The sequence below is a fragment of the Ursus arctos genome, unplaced genomic scaffold (assembly GCF_023065955.2).
Source record: "Ursus arctos isolate Adak ecotype North America unplaced genomic scaffold, UrsArc2.0 scaffold_10, whole genome shotgun sequence".
Taxonomy (NCBI): Eukaryota; Metazoa; Chordata; class Mammalia; order Carnivora; family Ursidae; genus Ursus; species Ursus arctos.
Genome location: NW_026622764.1, coordinates 66,658,865 through 66,679,955, shown reverse-complemented (window position 1 = coordinate 66,679,955; position 21,091 = coordinate 66,658,865). Strand labels below are relative to the sequence as shown.

At 41.6% G+C, this 21,091-nt stretch overlaps 1 protein-coding gene, 1 long non-coding RNA gene and 1 other non-coding gene across 6 annotated transcripts in view; all 3 read right to left on the bottom strand.

Moving 5' to 3' along the window:
• Nucleotides 1-21,091, bottom strand: part of N4BP2L1 (NEDD4 binding protein 2 like 1) — a 28,217-nt gene that overhangs the window by 6,388 nt on the left and 738 nt on the right. The window lies entirely within an intron of this gene.
• Nucleotides 179-20,942, bottom strand: LOC130543166 (uncharacterized). The gene is made up of 2 exons (XR_008958300.1): nt 20,295-20,942; nt 179-19,662 (listed from the first exon to the last, which is right to left on the bottom strand). It is a non-coding gene; the product is annotated as an uncharacterized LOC130543166 (long non-coding RNA).
• On the bottom strand, nt 14,454-14,582 carry LOC113251549 (small nucleolar RNA SNORA16B/SNORA16A family). Its single transcript, XR_003314528.1, has one exon. It is a non-coding gene; the product is annotated as a small nucleolar RNA SNORA16B/SNORA16A family (small nucleolar RNA).

Here is a 21,091-nt window from a genome sequence, read left to right as displayed (position 1 = left end):
ATGACAAGAACAGGAAATGCAAGGGGGGAAAGCAGAGCTGTTCAACCGTTGTTGTGTGCTTGTCCTTCTCCACGAGAGAAGCTCTCTTTAATCAGGACAGAGCAGAATGAGCATAAGGCACCAGAGCCCAGATCTTAAACCGGCTTCTAACTTGCTCTGCGAGCCTTGGCTTCAATTCTTTTTTTTTTTTTTTAAGATTTTTTATTTATTTATTTGACAGAGATAGAGACAGCCAGCGAGAGAGGGAACACAGGCAGGGGGAGTGGGAGAGGAAGAAGCAGGCTCCTAGCAGAGGAGCCTGATGTGGGGCTCGATCCCACAACGCTGGGATCACGCCCTGAGCCGAAGCCAGACGCTCAACCGCTATGCCACCCAGGCGCCCCCTTGGGTTCAATTCTTAACTCTTCTCTACCCGGTCAGGTGACCTCTCTCTCTCTAAGCTCTTTCCCTGACCGAAAACCACAGTTAGGCATCACGACCTACGAAACGGAGCTTCGAGTGAGGCTCGGATCAGATCAGATCTGGGGAAACATTTTGCAAATGGTGAGGCACTTTAACAGCCTAAAGTACTACTATTGTATTAATAGTTAAAATTTACCAACCCCAACTGTTGATATGCCACAGGAGTAAAATACACTGGAGTGTGCGTGTCATCTTGAAATTACCGCAAGTGATTTTGTACGGCAGTGAATGAAAGAAATGAAAAACCAAAATAAAGCAAATGCCTCAATGTTCAAGAATGAGTGAGCACATTCCAGAAACAGTAAATAAACAAACATCTCCATCAAAATTCTTCAGCAGGCTTGAAAGCATTTGAAAAGAAAGCAGCATAATAGTGGGTGGGCTGAGTTGGTAAACAGGGAAAAATTCAATGGACATGCTCTTACATCTTGATATAAACAGGAATCTGATGGTCTCTCTTGATGGCCTTGTGGAAAAATGCAGACGAGAAGATAATGTATTTTAATACCCGGAGAATATTAGATAATTATCCAACTCATTAAACATTCACTGAGCTTTTAAAATATGCCAAGTACTGGGTGAAGTGTGAAGGTACAAAAATAAAACAGAATAGCTGCTTGCAAGGAATTCACAGCCTAGGGAAGGAGCCAGACACAGCAGACCTAACACTCAGTGCGAAGAGCCGTACAGAAGAAGGACAAGAGAACTTGGGGTCGGGAGCAAGTCAGACGGGGAAGCATTATAAAGCTGACAACAGTGGACTTGGATCCAGAGACAGGAGAAAAGTCTGCTGCTGGGGGAGGGGGTTAAAAGCATGAGAGGTAAAGCTCAGGTTTTGGGGCTTGTTACGAGAAGGAGCCCTAGGGAAAAACAGGAGCGGTTGAAAAGGGGCAAAGCGTATTTGCAGCAGTTTTCCATTCTGAGTGCTGTACGATGTAAAGAGAGATTTGGCAAGCTGGGCTATGTCCAGAGAAGAGTGACCAGGTCAGTGTAAGGTCTGAAAACTGTGGAAACCATGATGAGAAGAGATCATCAAAGGCTTGGGTGTTCAAAGTGCGAACAGATGGTAAAAGTGACTCATGACAGGTCTCCCATGCCAGGCAGCCCGTTGCTGGGAAGGGTAACAACCTGAGTTCACGGATCAGCAGTTCGGGGTGGGCGCATCAGGGCAGGTCTGCCGGTCTTGCCCGGGACCGTTCACGCAGCCACAGTCATCTGACAAGTGAGGCGTGGAGAGGTCTCAGCGGGCCTCCTGCATGGACGCGTCTGCCGGTGCTGTCGGCTGCCCCTCGGCCCATGTGGTCTCTCAACCTCGGGGAGGCTACCCCAGGCCTCTTCACCACCCTCCGTAGTTCAGAGGGCAGCAGTGCAAGCTGCTGGCCTTCCACCGCGTTCTGCCGGTCAAAGCAAGTCGCCGTGCTGGCCCCCAGTGAAAGGGGAGGGAACTAAGCAACAGGAGAGGTGGCAAGGAAATGTGGCCACTTGGTCTACCACGGATACAGAAAGTGACACCAAAGTATAAAGGGGATTTGATGGAACAAATTTGCCTCGTTTGCATATTCATGTCTTTTATTTAACTTTAAAGATACTCAAGCGGAAAAGCCCAAATTGTAAGTCCAAACTTTAACCTCCAAAGCAAACAATTATTATGACGACACCTTAGAAAAAAAATCTGAAAGCAGCACTAAGGGGCGCCTGGTTGGCACAGTCTGTTAAGCAACTGACTCTTGATTTCAGCTCAGGTCATGATCTCGGGGTCGTGAGACTCGGCTCAGCGCTGAGCTGGCTTGAGATTCTCTCTCCCCCTGGCCCTCCCCGCACACATGCACACATTCTCTCTCTCAAATAAGTAAATCTTTAAAGGCAGCACTAAATGCATGTGTATTTTATATTTGTGACTATTTTACAGTTTCTAAATTATTTCCATCAAGTTATCTAGTCTAAATAATGAAAGCTGTATTCAGAGGTTAAATAATAGCGTAATAACTTATTTTGCTTATCTTTGTATATACTAAGTTAAGAAAGTTATGCATACTGGTTCCAAGAGGTTTTTTTTTTCTTTTTGGTCCCAGATTTGATATCCCTTCTAAATCTGGTTTTGTTTGTTTTCCTATTAAGTCTGCCAGTCATAGGTTTCGTTATGGTCTTTTACCATTTTCAGAGTTGAATTTTTCTTCTCCTGTACATAGCCTTGTCTACTCTTGTTTTCCTCTTTATGGCTTATATTATCTAGTGGAAGTTAATATTCTCACTAATGTTTCCTTTAAAAAACCCTTAGGACATGAGTGTCCAATTCACATTTTATTTCAATCCTATTTCTTTTAGAAAACAAAACACACACACACACACACACACACACACACAAAGAAACTACTGCCCCCCTTGACTGTAAAATTCTGCTTTAGATAAAAGTTAAATTGTTCAGGGCCACCATGGGGCTAGACCACGTGCTCATCATTTCCTAAGAGATATCTGACTGTAATCTAACTGGTCCTCCTAACCAACAGGCAGGCAAAAATCTGAGTGTTTTTCACCTCTGCAGCTCTCACGGAACCTGGGGAGGCTGGGGGAGTAGGAGGTTTGTCTGTCTGACCTTCCTGAATGATCATTCCTTTCAAAACCTTGTGGGGTTTTTTTGTTTTTTGTTTTTTGTTTTTAAGATTTTATTTAACAGAGGGAGAGAGAGCATGAGCAGGGGAAGTGGCAGGCAGAGGGAGAGGGAGAAGCAGACTCCCCGCTGAGCAGGGAGCCCGATGTGGGGCTCGATCCCAGGACCCTGGGATCATGACTTGAGCTGAAGGCAGATGCTTAACCAACTGAGCCACCCAAGCGCCCCCAAAACCTTGTTTTTATCTTCAGCTGAATGTTCAGTTAGCGCTGGCAGGTCCAGCAGCATCTGCAATCCGCAGGACAATAACAGCTCTCCTAGCTACATAAAGAACTGATGAAATAGACAAACCTTGACTTTCTCGAACTTAGGTGGAAGCAATAAATACCGCTCCATCAGCTTCGGAAGTGATGCGGACAATGCATCAGCTCTAGCTTTCTTTGTGGTGGCCAAGAGCTTCATGCAATGGGGAAAGAGACAATTATTTCCACATAACCTTCACTTCCACAGCCCCCCCCCACTTAAAATGACTGCTGTGAGAGAAATTCAGGTATTAATCTTGATCTCACAACTTATCACTCTTTTGTGTAATTCTTTAATAGCAAATACCCATGGGAACACATTTACTACCTATTGGTCACTCATTCCCTGACAAAGTCCAATGTTACTATGTAATTTTGAGTTGCACCCCCAACTTTCCTATGGAAGTTTCCAACATGCAAAATAGACAGAATAATACATACACTCCCTATGGACCAATGACCCAGGTTCAACAAGTATCACAGCCAGGGCGCCTGAGTGGCCCAGTCGGTAAAGCATCTGACTCTTGATTCGGGCTCAGGTCATGATCTCAGGGTTGTGAGATGGAGATCTGCAGAGGGCTCCGTGCTGGGGGTGGAGCCTGCTTAAAATTCTCTCCCTCCCTCTGTCCCCCCTCCCTCCTGCACACATGCTTTCTCTCAAATAAAAAAAAAAAAAATTATAGCCAATCTCATTTCACCTGCTACATACTTCATTTCACCAAACGTCCGGTCAGTGTTCAGATTTCCCTGATTCTCTCATCGATGTGTCCCTAGGGTTGATCTGTTGGACGCGAGAGCCAACAAGATCCACACATTGTACCTGAATCCATGTCCCTTATGTCTCATGTATTCCACTTTTCTCTCTCCTTTTTATTCCCACCTGAACTCTCCCCCCATAACCTTTCATATTTAGATGTTCAAACCCTTAGAAATAAGCCAAAGAATAATTCAATCAACATTGCTTACTCTTCATCTCCAGTCACCAACTGTCAACATTTGGCCTCATTTATTTTCTCTCTCACATACGGACTGTTGACGAACTATTCAAAAATTAACTTTCAGACATTGTGACATTTCGCTCCTAAATTCCTTGTCAAGTATCTCCTATGGACAAGGACATTCTCCTACATAACTACAATAACACGATCACATCTAGAAAATGAACACTAATTTATAATAGCTAATGTCAGTAGAATTTTTTAAATTTAAATTTTTTAAATGTCTCTGGTGGTCCCAACAGTGTCTTTCATAGGTTCAAGTACTGCATCTGGTTTTATGTCCCTTTGGTGTCTTTTTTTCTTTTTAATGTTCAGTTAGACACTGTATCATCATTAGTTTTTGATGTAGTGTTCAGTGATTCATTAGTTGCATATGACACCCAGTGCTCATCACAACACGTGCCCTCCTCAATACCCATCACCTTGTTACCCCCTTCCCCCACCCCCTCCCCTCTGAAAACCTCAGTTTGTTTCCCGGGGTCATAGTGTCTCATGGTTTGTCTCCCTCTCTGATTTCTCCCCCTTCAGATTTCCCTCCCTTCCCCTACGGTCCTACGTTCCACATCTTTGGTGTCTTTTAATCTAGAACTGTCCTCATGCCCTCTCGGTCTCCCTTTTTGAAGAGTCCAGGTCAGTTGGCTTAAGAACGCCCTACAGTCCAAATTTTTCTGATGGTTTCCTCAGGATTAGAACTAGGTGACACGTTTTCGGAAGGAAAGTACAGACGTAATGTTTGTGTACTTATGTTTGCACATAATGACCGTCCGCACTATCGTGTTCCGTCTGGTCACCTGGCTAACAGGTGGTGTCAGCCAGATCTCTCCTCTGCAAAGGAGCATCGATTCCCTTGTAATATTATGTCACGTCAGGCCAGGAGGGCAGAGATGGGGGGTGGGCGGTGACCCTGGGAGACGCACGTAATGATCCTGTTGCCCACCAACCTTTCCCTCGATGATCTTTACTTGCACTGCTGACCACTGCCTGAGTCAAGGAGTACGTTAGTTATTGCACAATGTTGATTTTTCTCATGATGTAATTTCTTCTATATTTACTTCGTGGCATTGTCTTGTAAAGAGGAGCTTTCTTTCCCCTTCCCTTTTAATAACCTTTAACATCATTATTCTTTACGATGCTCAAGTTGTCCCATATTTGGCCAGTAGCTACCCTTCAAGTTGGCTCCTGTGTCTACACTGTGTCTTTGTCTACACAAACCTTAAAAATATTGTTTTTCCTTTCTAATTAGCAAAGAAATCCATATTCAGTGCAGAATATTTTTAAGCAAAAAACTGCAAAAAAGGGGAGGTTCCCATATACCCCCATCAAAACATAGTTATTAACATTTTGATCTTCTTTCCAGGAGATAGAAAGGTAGGTAGGTGCATAGGTAGGTAGGTACGTAGAATTTCTTTTTTATCTGATGTTTTGTTACATTAAAACGGAAACATAATATAGAGCATACCAAGTTTTCACCAAACTTATTTCCAAAGCAGTTACTTCCCACCCCATGAAATCTCTTGCTATGACATTATTTTTAATGATTATGACATAAATATTCACCTGGATGTATCATAATATACTTTGCCAATGCCCTGTAATTGCATTTACTTTGTACCAACTTCTTTGATTATCAGCAAGATTATTTTACATGTGCTGATCACTTAGAGATACTCTTGTATGAATTGCATTTTCGTATCCTTTGTTAATAAACGTTATCGCCTTTTTACTGAATACGTAATTTTTTTTTAAATTTTATCTATATAAACTCTAACATAAAAGTCTAAACTTTTAGAAATTTTCCCAGTCATATGTATTCATCTTTTACTCTCTATTTTCTGCCTCTGATGATATATTTACACCAGTCTTTCCCACCCCAGGTTTATGTAAATATTTATCTTTGTTTTATTACATTGTACTCCCCAATCCATCTAAAATTTTATTTTGGTATCCTGTATTGGTTAAGGATCTAACTGGATTTTTTTTTTTCCATATGGAAACCTGGTTGTCCCAAACTCTCTAACTCAATACTTTGTCAATTTCCCATTGTTTTAAAATACGTTTTTTAGGGGCGCCTGGGTGGCTCAGTCGTTAAGCATCTGCCTTCGGCTCAGGGCGTGATCCCGGAGTCCTGGGATCGAGCCCCACATCAGGCTCCTCCGCTATGAGCCTTCTTCCTCTCCCACTCCCCCTGCTTGTGTTCCCTCTCTCACTGGCTGTCTCCCTCTGTGTCAAATAAATAAAATATTTTAAATAAAATAAAATACGTTTTTTATAGTCTAAATGATAAATAATTAGGCCTGTTCCTGGACTTTCTGTTTTGTTCACACTAAGCTTGATGTGTAAATTCTTCATTATCTTCTTTTCCAGTATTTTCCTATTTTTTAAATTATATCCAGTAGTTGTGAATCTTTCCTTTACACAATTTATAATTTTATTTTCTTATTTTGTTGGAGACACTTCTGACGGATACCACGTAAAAGGATTTTTTTTTAAGTAGGCTCTACGCCCAACATGAGGCTTGAACTCACGACCCTGACATCAAGAGTCACATGCTCTATGGACTGAGCCAGCCAGGCACCCCAAGGATATCCTTTTCCAGATGTGTTTGATTCTTCTCCTGGTGGGCTAAAATTGGTTGTCCCAATAAACTTTCTTTTCTTTGCAAGAGTGCTAAGCACTACACAAGGGGCTTGGCATATATTATCTCTCCTTAACCTTTATAACAATCTTATGAAGTAAATAATATTTTCTCTCATTTTTAGATAAAGAAACTAAACCTTCAAGAGGTTAAAAAATTGGTCTGGGTGTACACAGCCTGGTTGCCGTGCTGCCTGAATTTTACCTGAGATCTCTACACAGAGTCGGGCTACAGGAGTGTTAAATAATTGGCGAGCTCTTGTGTGTCTGAGAAAGACCTTCTATTGTCCTCACACATTAGCAGTTTGGCTGGATGAGAACTAGTGGATTCCAGTCCTTTCCCACAGATGTTTACAGTTCAATTGTGTTTCAGTTAGAAATGGGTTTAACTGCATTTAGCAGAAAACCCAGGTAACAGTGTCTTTGAAAAATTTATATACTACATATAAAAAATACAGAGATACCACATGGCCCCAGGTCAACAATGGATCTAGGTAGCTACCACCTCTCGTAGCATGAGGCTTCCATTCCTGCCTTCCTCCATTCTGTGCCTCCGAGTGGGCCCAGAAGGCCACTGCAGCTCCAGCTCTCACATCCATGTTCTACAAGGCAGAAAGAGGCAAGAGAGCCTTAAAAATGTAGTTGTATAGTTGGCACGTTGCCACATCCAACAAAAAGGAACTAAGGAAGTTGGAGTAGTTAATTAATAGTTTTGCAACAGTCTTACCAGTATATGTCTAAGTACTGAGTTCATCTTTTTATCACTTTTGTTTAGGTCTTCAACTCAGAAGTATGTGCTCTTCTATCTGTAAGCATTGCTTTGGTTGCATTAACTATGGTTTTATTTGATCATATTTATGACACATTTGTCTTCTATATTACTCTCTGATTTTCTGTACTGTGATTCTATTCATCTCTATCTCTAATGGACTTTCAAAGTCCAACATTTTCTTTGGATTCTTTTTTAAAAATAGATCTCATTTAGCTCCTTTTTCATTATTTTCTGTTTCTTAGCCAACTCCCTTCTTATTTCAGACACCTTAATATTACTTTTTTTATCTCATAGCATGGAGAGGAATTTTCTAGAAAAAAAACTTTAAATACATAGAAAAGGAAAAATAATATAACAAATATCTGTATACCTACCACCTGGAGCTATAATTGTTAACATTTTTCTCTTATTTGTTTTGTTGGCTTAAAATTCAACCAACCCGCTGCCCTTAAGTCTGGCATTCCCAACACTTTTACCATACTTTTCTTTTCCCTTTTCCAGAACACTTATCCCTTCTAACTTAATATATATTTTATCCCCCTAACATAATACATAATTTTCTTTATACTTTACATCTGCTTCCCTACCTCTGGCATACAAAGTCCATGAGGGCAGGATTTGTGTTTTGTTCACGAATTATTCTCAAGTACCATAGAAGACTGCCTGGAATATAGCAGACACTCAATAAATATTTGTTGAATGAATAAATGAAGGAAAAGTATATTTTTATATATATTCATGTTTATATACAGACTTAGTCCACTCCTTTTAACGGCTACATGTAGTACTCCATTATCAACAAATACAGTTAACGTTTATTAAGTGCTTACTATGTTCCAACAATATTCTAATGGCTTTACATTTATCATACAATGCTCAAATAGACCCCAGATAAGTACTGTTAGTAACCCCTGTGGTACGGATGATGAAATTAAGACTCACTTCAGTGTGTCCCTTTGCCAAGGGAAAAGAAAAGAAAGTTGGAATAGCAATACTCATATCAGACAAAACCAACTTTAAAATAAAGACTGGAGGCGCGTGGGTGGCTCAGTCAGTTGAGCATCTGACTCTTGATTTCAGCTCAGGTCATGATTTCAGGGTCGTGGGATCGAGCCCCATGTTTGGCTCTGCACTCAGCACAGAGTCTGCTTGTTCCTCTTCCTCTGCTCCTCCCCCACCCCCGCTCATGCTTGGTCTCTCTCTTAAATAATAAAATCTTAAAAAAAAAAAAGACCATAACAAAAGACAAAGACATTACCTAATGATAAAGGAGTCAACCCAAGAAGAGAATAGAACATCCGTAAATATTTATGCACCCAACATAGGGGCACCTAAACAGATAAAGCAAATATTTAGACAAAAAGGAAGAAATTGACAGTAATACAATAATACTGGGGACTTTAATACCCCACTTTCATCAATGAAAATGTTACCCAGGCAGCAAATCAATAAGGAAACATTGACCTTAAATAACATATTAGACCTAATGGGCTTAATATACAGAACATTTCATCCAAAAACGGCAGAACATACATTCTCTTCAAGTGCACATGGAACACTCTCACACATAGATTATATGTTAGGCCACAAAACAAGTTTCAATAAATTCAAGAAGACTTAAGTCATATCAAACACCTTTTCTGATAACAATGGTATGAAACTAGAAATCAATAAGAGAAGAAAACCGGAAAAAAACACAAACATTTGGAGACTAAACAACCTGCTACGAAGTGACCAGTGTGTCAATGAACACATCAAGAAGAAAATCAAACAATACCCGAGACAGATTAAAATGGAAACATAACTTTCCAAATCTACGGGATATAGCAATAGCTGTTCTAAGAGGGTTGTTCATGGCGATACAGACCTACTTCTGGAAATAAGAAAATCCCAAATAAACAATCTAACTTTACACCTAAAAGAACTAAAACAGAAGAAAAAACAAGGCCCAAAGTTAGTGGAAGGAAGGAAATAATAAAGATCAGTGCAGAAATAAATGAAATAGAGACTAAAAAAAGGACAACAGAAAAGATCAATGAAACTAATAGCTGGTTTTTTTGAAGAGATAAACAAAATCAATAAATTTCATGAAGGAAAAAAGACTCATCAAGAAAAAAAGAGAAAGGGGGTGCCTGGGTGGCACAGCGGTTAAGCGTCTGCCTTCGGCTCAGGGCGTGATCCCAGCGTTATGGGATCGAGCCCCACATCAGGCTCCTCCACTATGAGCCCGCTTCTTCCTCTCCCACTCCCCCTGCTTGTGTTCCCTCTCTCGCTGGCTGTCTCTATCTCTGTCAAATAAATAAATAAAATCTTTAAAAAAAAAAAAAGAGAAAGGACCCAAATAAATAAGAAACTAAAGAGACGTTGTAACTGACATCATAGAAATACAAAGAATTATAACAGACGGCCACAAACAAGTATATGCCAACAAATTGGAAAATCTAGAAGAAATGGACAAATTCCTAGAAACACACAACATTCCAAGACTGAATCATGAAAACATAGAAAATCTAAATAGACCAATTACAAGTGACAAAACTGAATCGGTAATTTTAGAACTCCCAAAAAACAAAAGTCCAGGACCAGAGAGCTTCACAGGTGAATTTTTTTACTAAACATTATAGAAGAATTAGTCCCTATCTTTCTCAAATTATTTAAAAAAAACAGAGAGGAAGTAACAATTCCAAACTCATTTTATGAGGCTGGCATTCCCTTGATACTAAAATCAGACAAAGACATCACAAAAGAAAGAAAATTTTGGGCCAATATCTTTGATGAACATAGATGGAAAGATCCTCAAAAAATTATTAGCAACCCAAATTCAGTACTCCGTTAAAAGGATCATACACCATATTCCAGGGCTGCAAGGATGGTACGCCCTCTGCAAATCAATCAATGTGATACACCACATTAACAAAACAAAGGATAAAAATCATATGAACATGTAAATAGTTGCAGAAAAAGCACTTGACAGAAATCAACATCCAGTTTTATCCTCCTGGCCACTGGGCAGCATGACAGCTATCCTGTGTGGCCCAAGCAAGGTCCTTTAGGCATCTGTCTGAGCAGCCCTCCTTGGGGTCCTAGTCATGAGCCCAAGAACCCAGCTGGAAGTGGAGGCATGGTATGTGAGTCCTGGAGGGAGATGATGCTGCGGGATCGTCCATGCCCATGGTGGGGTTGAGCGGGGTGCAGGGGGAGCCTGCAGCAGGAGGGCCAAACTGTAGGTGGCCCTTGTCTCATTCCAGTGCTTGCCCTGGGTTGTACCTTCAACATCCATTTATGATTAAAAACTCCCAAAAAAGTGGTTATAGAAGGAATGTACCTCAACATAATAAAGGCCACATATGATAAATCCACAGCTAACATCATGCTCAATGGTGAAAAGCGAAAATCTTTTCCTCTGGGATCAGGAACAAGATAAGGATGCCCACTCTTGCCACTTTTATTCGACATAGTATTGGAAGCCCTAGCTACAGCAATCAGGCAAGAAAAAGAAATAAAAGGCTGGATTCAAATTGGTCAGGAAGAAGCAAAACTGTCACTATTTGCAGATGACATGATACTATATACAGAAAACCCCAAAGACATCAAAAAACTATTAGAACTAATAAATGAATTCAGTAGAGTTCCAGAATACAAAAGTAACATACAGAAATCGGTTGCATTTCTATATACTAATAATGAGCTATCCGAAAGAGAAATGAAGAAAACAATCTTTTTAAACTGCATCAAAAAATAAAATAAAATATCTAGGGATAAATTTAACATAGTAGGTTAAACATCTGCACTCTGAAAACTGTAAGAAGATTTTATTGATGAAAGAAATTGAAATAAATTGACAGATATAACATGCTCATGGATTGGAAGAATTAATATTGTCAAAATGTCTCTACTACCTAAAGCAATCTTCAGATTCAATGCATTCCTCATCAAAATACCAACAGTATTTTTCATAGAACTAGAACAAATAATATTAAAATATATATGGCACAACAAAAGACCCCAAACAGCCAAAGCAATCTTGAGAAAGAAAAACAATGCTGGAGGCATTATGCTCCCTGATTTCAAACTACACTACAAAGCTATAGTTATCAAGACAGTGTATAGTACTGGCACAAATAGACACCTAGATCAATGAAATAGAATAGAGAGCCCAGAAATAAACCCACATTTATATGGTCAATCTAGACAAAGGAGGCTAGAAAAACAATGGCGAAAAGACAGTCTCTTCAATAAATGGTGCTGGGAAAGCTGGACAGCCATATGCAAAAGAATGGGCCACTTTCTTACACCATACACAAAATAAACTCCAAATGGATTAAAGACCTGAATGCAACATGTGAAACCATAAAACTCCTAAAAGAAAATATAGGTAGTAAGCTCTTTGCCATTGCTCCTAGTAATATTTTTTCAGACCAGTCTCCTTAGGCAAGGGCAACAAAAGCTAGAACAAACGAATGGAATTACATCAGACTGAAAAGCTTTTGCACAGTGAAGGAAACCATCAACAAAGTAAGAAGGTCACCTACTGAATGGGAGAAGTTATTTGCAAGCCATACATCCAGTAAAGGATTAATATCCAAAATATGTAAAGAACTTACATAATTTAATATAAAAAAATATCTGATTTAAAAATAGGCAGAAGACATGAAAAGACATTTCTCCAAAGAAGACATGCAGATGGCCAACAGTCACATGAAAAGGTGCTTAACGTCACTATCATCAGGCAAATGCAAATCAAAACCCCAATGAGATATCACCTCACGCCAGGCAGCCTGGCCATTATTAAAAAGACAAGAAATAACAAGGGTTGGTAAGGATGTGGATAAAAGGGACCCTCATACACTGCTGGGGGGGATGTAAATTGGTGCACCCACTATGAAAAAATGTATGGGAGTTGCGCAGAAAGTTAAAAAAAGAACCACCATTTGATCCAGTCATTCCACATCTGAGTATTTATCTGAAGAAAAGAAAACACCAATTTGAAGAGCTATATGCACCCCTGTGTTCACAGCAACGTTATGTACAATAGCCCAGATACGAAAGCAACCTAAGTGTCCGTCGATAGATGAATGGAGAATGAAGATGTGGTGCATATATGAAATATGCCTTAGCCATAAAAAGATAAATTCCTGGGGCGCCTGGGTGGCACAGCGGTTAAGCGTCTGCCTTCGGCTCAGGGCGTGATGCCGGCGTTCTGGGATCGAGCCCCACATCAGGCTCCTCCGCTAGGAGCCTGCTTCTTCCTCTCCCACTCCCCCTGCTTGTGTTCCCTCTCTCGCTGGCTGTCTCTATCTCTGTCGAATAAATAAATAAAATCTTTAAAAAAAAAAAAAACATAAATTCCTGCCATTTGTGAGAACGTGGGTGGACCTCGAGGGTATTATGCTAAGTGAGATAAGTCAGACAGAGAAAGAAACACAAGATGATTTCACTTATATGTGGAATCTAAAAAACAAAACAAATGTCGTATGTCAATGACATCTCATTAGAGCTGAAAAAAACCAAAGACCCGTGAGTGGTACAGCTGGATTAAATCCTAGACTTCCGGTCCCAGAGCTGCACACTAGAAAATAAACAAACCACATTTATTTACCTTTTTCTCTAGTGACATTTAGTTTGTTTGCAATGTTCCCTACCATGAATGAGTTTCGGCGAACATCATGGTGCCTACCTGCCTTTGCATGCGTGGAACCGTTTGAGGGCATACACATCAAGTGGACTAGCCATGGAATCCTTTTCTGTTTTTTGCAAGTACAGAGCAGAGCAGATGCTATTTAAACTTTTCTTCTTCCGTTCAGAAAATATTTTTTTCTCTGGTAGAATATATGTTCCATGAAGGCAGGGATTTTTGTCTGTTTTGTTCACTGCGCTCTTCTAAGCAAATAGAAGAATGTCTACATGAGAGATATTCAGTAAGTACCTGCTGAATATATGAATGGTTCTTGAATATTAGGCTCTGTTGCCTTAATTATGCAAACGCTTTTTATACAGCCCCACACTATGTGAGGAGAATTTCTAGATACTCATCTTTATACATTGAGAATTTTACCCAAACCTTGGATTTATCCACCAAAAGGGACTGGAAGAGAGGATTCTTCTTGGACTCTAGCACTTTCTCTGATGTTATTGGTATTCTCCTCAAGGACTTTACACTGGGGGGTCAGGAACAAGTTCTACGACTCAACAGCCTGAAGAGAAAGGGGTGGGAGCCACAGCTATAAATGACTTGGGACAGTGTCCCCTGAGTTCCGGTGTGGTTTGTCTTTCATGCTGCCAAGCACCATGCCAAGGCTGAGCCTTGCCCTTGGAGACATGCAGCTCAACCACTGCCAGCCCCATGGACGCTACCAAGCCCCAGTGGCTCAGGAGACTCCAGGGAAGAGTTCCCAGTCTGTCCCAGTGCTCACTCTGGCCCTTACCCTCTGTGCGTCTGAAGCAGGGCATGTTAATGAGATCCCAAACCAGACTCTTAGATAGCCCTCAAGTGCCAGTGTGGTCCCACTCCACTCTATCTAGAAGAACTTCCTTTCTCTTGCAGGTGAATAGCTCCCTTCTGTAGAATCTAGCAATGGTACTGGTTTCCCCACGTTTCTATCGCTGGTCAACTCAGCCATGCTCAGAAAAGGAGAAGGCAATCAGAAGCACACCCACCTCAGTATTAACTCGTTTTTAGTTGTGTTTTCCCAAAATGTCATAAATCAGTTACAGCACGGAACAGTGGTTGAACAGGAAAACTGTCACTTTCGGCTCTTTTTTGACGGCTGTTGCTATGTGAAAGCAGCTGCATCTTTGATTCTAATTTTTCAGCTTCTTTTTAGTGTAACTACAGGGTGGTGGAGATGGCATATCCAATATCTTCACGCGTGAAACACAGGAATCGTTCTCTTGTGCACAGATGGAAGAGAACTTTCGAGGGAGTGGCCGTACCCCTTTTTTTCTCTTGTCTATTTTCCACAGCCCATTCATTCTTTTGCTGCTCACTTTACGTGAACAATTTCCTTTTCACTTTTGTGCTTTACTCAAGACCCATGCTGACAACTGAGCTGACAACTCTTAGCAAGCTTCTGGAATTAACAAATCCATCAAATATTTAGTGATTTAGGCCTACGAGGTGCCAGACCTTCTCTCTTCTCTCATCAGAAGAGAAAATAGTTCCTGATCTCATGGAGCTTACAACACATCTCATCTCACGAAGCTTACCTCCTAGTAAGAGAAACAGGTAATAAATAAGGAAGCCTATGTCAGATGGTGCTAATGTGTGGGAGAAAAGAAAGTCAAAGTACAGGGCAAAGAATGTTGGGGAGGCGCTACTTTAGGGAGCAGAGAAAGCCCTCTCAGACCCGCTTCATCATATCCTTAAAAAGGGTGGAAAAGAACATTAATAAGGAATTACTGCTTCTGTAATCACACACCACACCTGCAATATTCTGTGGTTCTGATCCAGCAGGGTGCTCTCCCACTATCCCAATGGCTCCAGGACCATGGCGGTGGTGGATCTCCTTAATAGTCGGGCAGCCTTTCCAGCAAGTAATTATAAACACACACTGCACTGTGTCTTCTCACTCTCTGTGAAACATTTCTAGCGTATAGTCCTTATTCACCCCAACCTCTGGAAAGAGGTATTGTAAGGGCTCTCAGCAATGGAGACGGGAGATTTAAAACCCACCTTAGGAAAATCATTAAAAATATAAAAGGCTAGTAGTTTCACCAAGTAGCCCTAAGCGAATAGAGATCTGATATGTCACCTGATACTTTATTTTTATATACACAGACTTGGAATACTGCAAACTTTCTATTTTGACCTCGCTTTTATTTACAAGAGCCCTGGCCTCGTAAATAGAAACACCAGGGTCCAAGCCTGCTGGTCAGGGGCGCTGTGGAGCACAGGATGCTTTGGGGGTCTAACTACTCACTACTAAGCTAACCTAACTGATCCCTTCTTCTCAATTTTTTCCCCATATTTCATGCATTTGCTTGTAAAGTATACCTTTATCCTCGCCTCTGTCTTATCATTTCATCACATCAGGAAAGCATCCTCTCACTTCCTTGGAAAGCTCTAGCGCCCCAAAATAATGGAAAGGTATTTCTCTTGATGGGGAAGTTCATGTTATGTGGAGACACAAACAGAAGAAAAGACAGCGGTCAGCGAGCATCCTTCGAGCCTAACTGAATCTGTGTTACAAACCATTTGTCATGGTGCCAAAAGGAACTGGAACATTGGAAAGGAGGCAACATGTACTAGAGTATGGGTCTCAGATTTTGCTTTGATTGGTATGTAAAGATCCAAAGAAATTCCAGGGAACTGACATAAGGTTGACAACATTTTTTTGTACATAGCCTTAAAAACAAAAGGAAGAACTACCCTCTTCTTTTGCCATTTCATTTCATTTCATTTCAAATGGACAATTTTATGGTATATCCATGCCGTGGAATATTGTTCAGCCATAAAAAGTAATGAGGTTCTGATATAGGCTACAACATGAATGAACCTTGGAAACATTAAGCCAAATGAAATAAGCCAGACACAAAAAGACAAATATTGGATGATTCTACTTACATGAGGTATCTAGGAAAGTAGATCAGATGTTACCAGGGGTTGAGGAGAAGGGGGAAAGGGGAGTTATTGCTTCATGAATAGAGTTTCTTGAAACAGATACTGGTGATGGTTGCATGTCATGTAGTTAATGCCACTGAATTATACACTTAAAAAATGGTTAAAATGGCCCAAAAGGGGGACATTTTCACACACACACACACACACACACACACACACACACACACACACACACATGCTGCAAAGCACAGAGGTAAACAGATCGTCCACAGAAGCTTGCATCGATGTAAGAGGAAAGGACAGATGCAGTTCCAGGTGAGTCTGTCAGTTCAGCTGTGGAAACAGATCCTTCTGGATCATCTCCTGAGAGTGAAAGGGTCTTGGGATCGGAATCCTACTTCTTCTATCAACTTGGTACTTCCGTGTGCAGGTTTTGGTGTTCCCCACGATCTGGCTCTGAGTTGACCTAACCAACACATTCACCAATTGGAACCATCCACTTCAGTCAAGCCATTCTCTTCACTGGCTGAGGGGTCCACCCAGCTGTCTCCCATCTCCATCTCCCTATTCATGTTGCTAATCCTTCCCTTTGTTCAGCCACATCCTCCCCATCTTCAAGGCCAGCTCAAGAGCCATTTCCACATGGAAGAGATTATCTCTCATCCATAGTTTTCCTATCCTCCTAATCATCCTAGTGACCTCCTTGGCCTTGAACACCAACAGCACGTAAAATGCTCTTCCCCGTTAGAGCTCACTTACCCACAGCAGTGTATGGACTATTGTTTTCCATTTGCTAGTCTTTTGTAGGCACCTTCGCTAAATCTTATTTACTAAGCAAGTACTAATAGTCTTTTAAGTACCCAGCAAATACTATTATTGTTGATTAGTGAATAATAATTAACAATAGTCGGTATTTATGTAGCCCACACATTCCACAGTGCTTTCATACACATAATTATGGGATCATGTTTGCCAGTCTCTTAAATCCCCACAACAAACTTATTAAAGAAATGTTAGCTCCATTTTAATGAAAAAGAACCTGAGGTGTCAAAGAATCAAGTAGCCCATGTGAGTTTATATGCTAATTAATGAATTAATAATTAATATATTTACTAATAAAATGACAATAATTAAAATCAATCTTGTGTATTATAAAGTTTCCTAATATATGTCCAACTGAGAATAAACCTAGGAAAAAGGCTTTTTATATAGAAAATGACACATTTATTTTGTTATTTAATAAATGTTTTGTCACACAACCTGATTCTATTTAGCCAAGTTATTTCACAAAACTGTTTTCAACTTTATTTTTTTAAGACATTATTTATTTATTTATTTATTTGAGAGAGAGAGAGAGAGAGAAAGCACAAGCAGGGAGGGAGAGAGGCAGAGGGAGAAGCAGAAGCAGACTCCCCGCTGAGCAGGGAGCCCGATGTGGGGCTTGATCCCAGGACCCTGGGATCATGACCTGAGTTGAAGGCAGCCACTTAGCCGACTGAGCCAGCCAGGTGCCCCTGTTTTCAACTTTAAAAAGTTAACAAGTAATACATATTTGTCATAGAAAAATAAGAAAATAAGTCAGGAGGGAAAGTCTATAATCCCACTATCTAAAGTCAACAACTACTAACATATCTTTTCACACATTTGTCTATGATTATATGTAGACCCCCTTTCTTTGAATAGAAAATGGTATTTTTGTATAGATAGAGAGATAGATAGCTTTGCTAATAGGTTTTTTAGCTTAATGGGGGGGATGAATCTATTTGCATGTTAAATACATCTATGTTCCCATTAACGACTGAATGACTTGTAAGCTAATCCTCTATTTTTGTATGTTTAAGTTGGTTCACATTTTTTTCTAACAAATAAAAAATCTCTGTGATGAACATTTCTCTATCTTCATGCACTTGTCCAATTGCCTTGGGATGAATTCCTGGAAGTAGGACTCACAAGTCAATGGTAAGAAACTATCTTTGAAAAATTTTTTCATGAAACAGAGGTGATAAAACAGATTTAGGGGCATGCTAAGTTTTCAGTACTCCGTCATACTCAAAAATTTTTTTAACCAGATAAAACTCTGTTTTTTAAATATGTCCAAAGAATTTAAATAGATGGTTTTAACATCCCAGCCCTTTCAAACTATAAAAACATATAGATGAAAAGCACAGAAATCTAACATTGATTTGGAAGACAAGACATATCCTAATTCAATCACACTTTTATTATTTATTTAATAAATGAGAAAAGCAGAAAAAAAGAGGAACCCACATTTGTAAAAATGATCTCCAATTTTTAAAAACTTTTTTTTATTTTTCTGATTTAAAAAATACATATTCATTATCGAAAATCTGGAAAATACAGAGAATAAAGAAAATACGAATTTCCCAGAATCCAACAATACATCAGATAGCCTTACAGTTTTACTACTTTCTCCACATGCATACTTTTTAACAATTTGCCGTTTTCCTTCTCTCCCCCACGCGACCCCCACCGAAAGGAGGGGAAGGCAGGTCCTTGAGGGCCACAGCCGGTGACATCCGCCACACCATTTCATCCTCACTGAAGGCTTCCCTCCTTGCTGAGTTGTGGCCTGTTTCCCTTCTTACTTTCCCGATTGCTACACAAACGCACAAGCCACCACCCCACGCCACACCACCCAGAGCCGGGCCAAGGCTCCTCTGCCTCCAGAGCTCCCAGCCTGAGAACCCACAAAGTCAACCTCCAGCTGCCTGCTTCATGCCAGAGCCAGGCTTCTCCCCGGAGAACACCTTGAAGATTTATCGCAGCTGATCGACATCTGAAGCAGCAAGTAAGACCTCCTAAAATGTATACAACACTTTAAAGTTTAGCAAGTTCTGTCACACACATTTTAACCTCTGCGAGAGTCTTCTGAAGCGGACAGAGCAGAATCCACGTGTAACAGAAAAGGAAACGAGGGTGCAGAGGAGCTGAGTAAAGGTCTTAGTGCGTGTCAGAGCTCGGATTTGAAGACATAAATTGACTCCAGGCTCAGTGCTCTTTACCTAGCCATTATTAACAAACCATTCTTGAGACTGACAACTAGAAATGAAGAGCCAGAAGGATCTTCAATAAATCACCTAATCTAGTCCCTTCTTAGTATTCATGTGCAAGGAAAGCAAGTTCCAGAGAAGCTAGGTGATTGCCGAAAGTCACCAGCTTTCATGATGAAGAGGATCTAAAGCCACAGTCTTCAGACTCCCAGGCCAGGGCTCACGCCAGTCGTCCCTAGACAGATGTTCTTTAATAAGCTGGTCTCCCATCCGGTGTCTTCTGCTTAGCCAAATGGCAACCAGGAATTTAAAATCCTAAAAGCGTAGAATGTTAGAGCCAGAAGGGACCTTAAAGACCACCCCGGCCAACCCGCTCACTTTACAGATGTGGGATCCAAGGTCCAAGTCCCACGGCTATGGATGTTCAGTTCTGTGCACTCTCCTTCCACTCGCCCTGTCACTTCCCTTCTGAGTAGTGAAAAACTAAATCTGGCTAAAGAGTTTACTTCCTTTTTTGACACTCTGCGTGCCACAGGACACAGATCAGCAGAATCAAAGTGAAACTAAACGGGACTTGAACTCAGAAGCTACTTAGTTTGTAACAGAGGTACCCACCCTGACTGTATCACAAAATATCCAAGTTCTGCTGGGTTCTAAGCAGGCTCCCCCACTCTCCACCTCCCTAACCAGAGAGAAGGCCTACCGAAATCCATGCGTTTTAGGAAATGGTACCTATGACCCTTTGGAAGTCACCACCCCTTAAATCTGTGAAAATGTAGCAATACTGTTTTGCTAAAGTCTTTCACTCCACAAACCAGCCAGGAATCCGAATTAAAACTGGCAGCACATCACTGTGCTGTCACAGTTCGCTGACCCCAATGGACTCAGACCCTGCTCCCACCATCTTTGTGTACTCCCCCCAAATCAGCTCCTGAACGTCTGCTAACCTTGATTCTTCTGTAGCAGTTCCACGGTTCTACGGCTAGCCTTACTTCTTGAATGAGAAGGAAAGCTCCTTGAGGGCAAGAGACTACTTCTACCGCCCCTAGCTTCAAGAAACTTGAAGGATAAACAAAACCATGTGTAAAACCAAGCGCAGTCACAGAGGTGTAAACAGGGAGCCAAGGAGCCCAGGGAACGGGCGTCTACTGGTGGGGAGGGGTAGCTGCTGGGTAAGGTAACAGATCCGAGTCTGAAAGGGCTAGTGGAATCAGTCGGGCACAGGTAGGCGGAAGGCAAGCCAGGCAGGCGGGCCAGCGTCAGCAAAAGCAAGGAGAGAAACAGTTCAACGTTGCCGTAGCATCAAGTGCAAGGCGGGGAGTGGTGGGAACTGAGGCTGTAGCGGTGGGCCCAGCAAGGAGGCGGCCGGCAACAAGCCCGCGTAATTCGCGCTGACCTGTGCGGGGAGGGCAGCTTACGCAATTCGCGAGTAAACGAATTTGGGCGCCCCTTGCGAGGCTCTGTCAATGACCGCCTGTGGTGCCCGCGCCGGCCCCCTCCCCCGTGCACCTGTGCGCCTTCGCAGCTGCCAGAGCAAACGCAGGGCTGCCTTAATCCGCCAGATTTCCAGGGCGGGCCGCACGCCCCCCGGCCACGGCCACTGCTGCCTCGGCCCCCCCTCCCGCCCCCTGGCCCTAGCGTTTCTCCGCTCCGGTTTAAAACGCCTGTTGACGCACTGTGGCGGGTGCCTGCGCGCTAGCGGGCGGCCCCGCGGTTTTCTCTGCAGTCGCCACCGGGGTTCCTG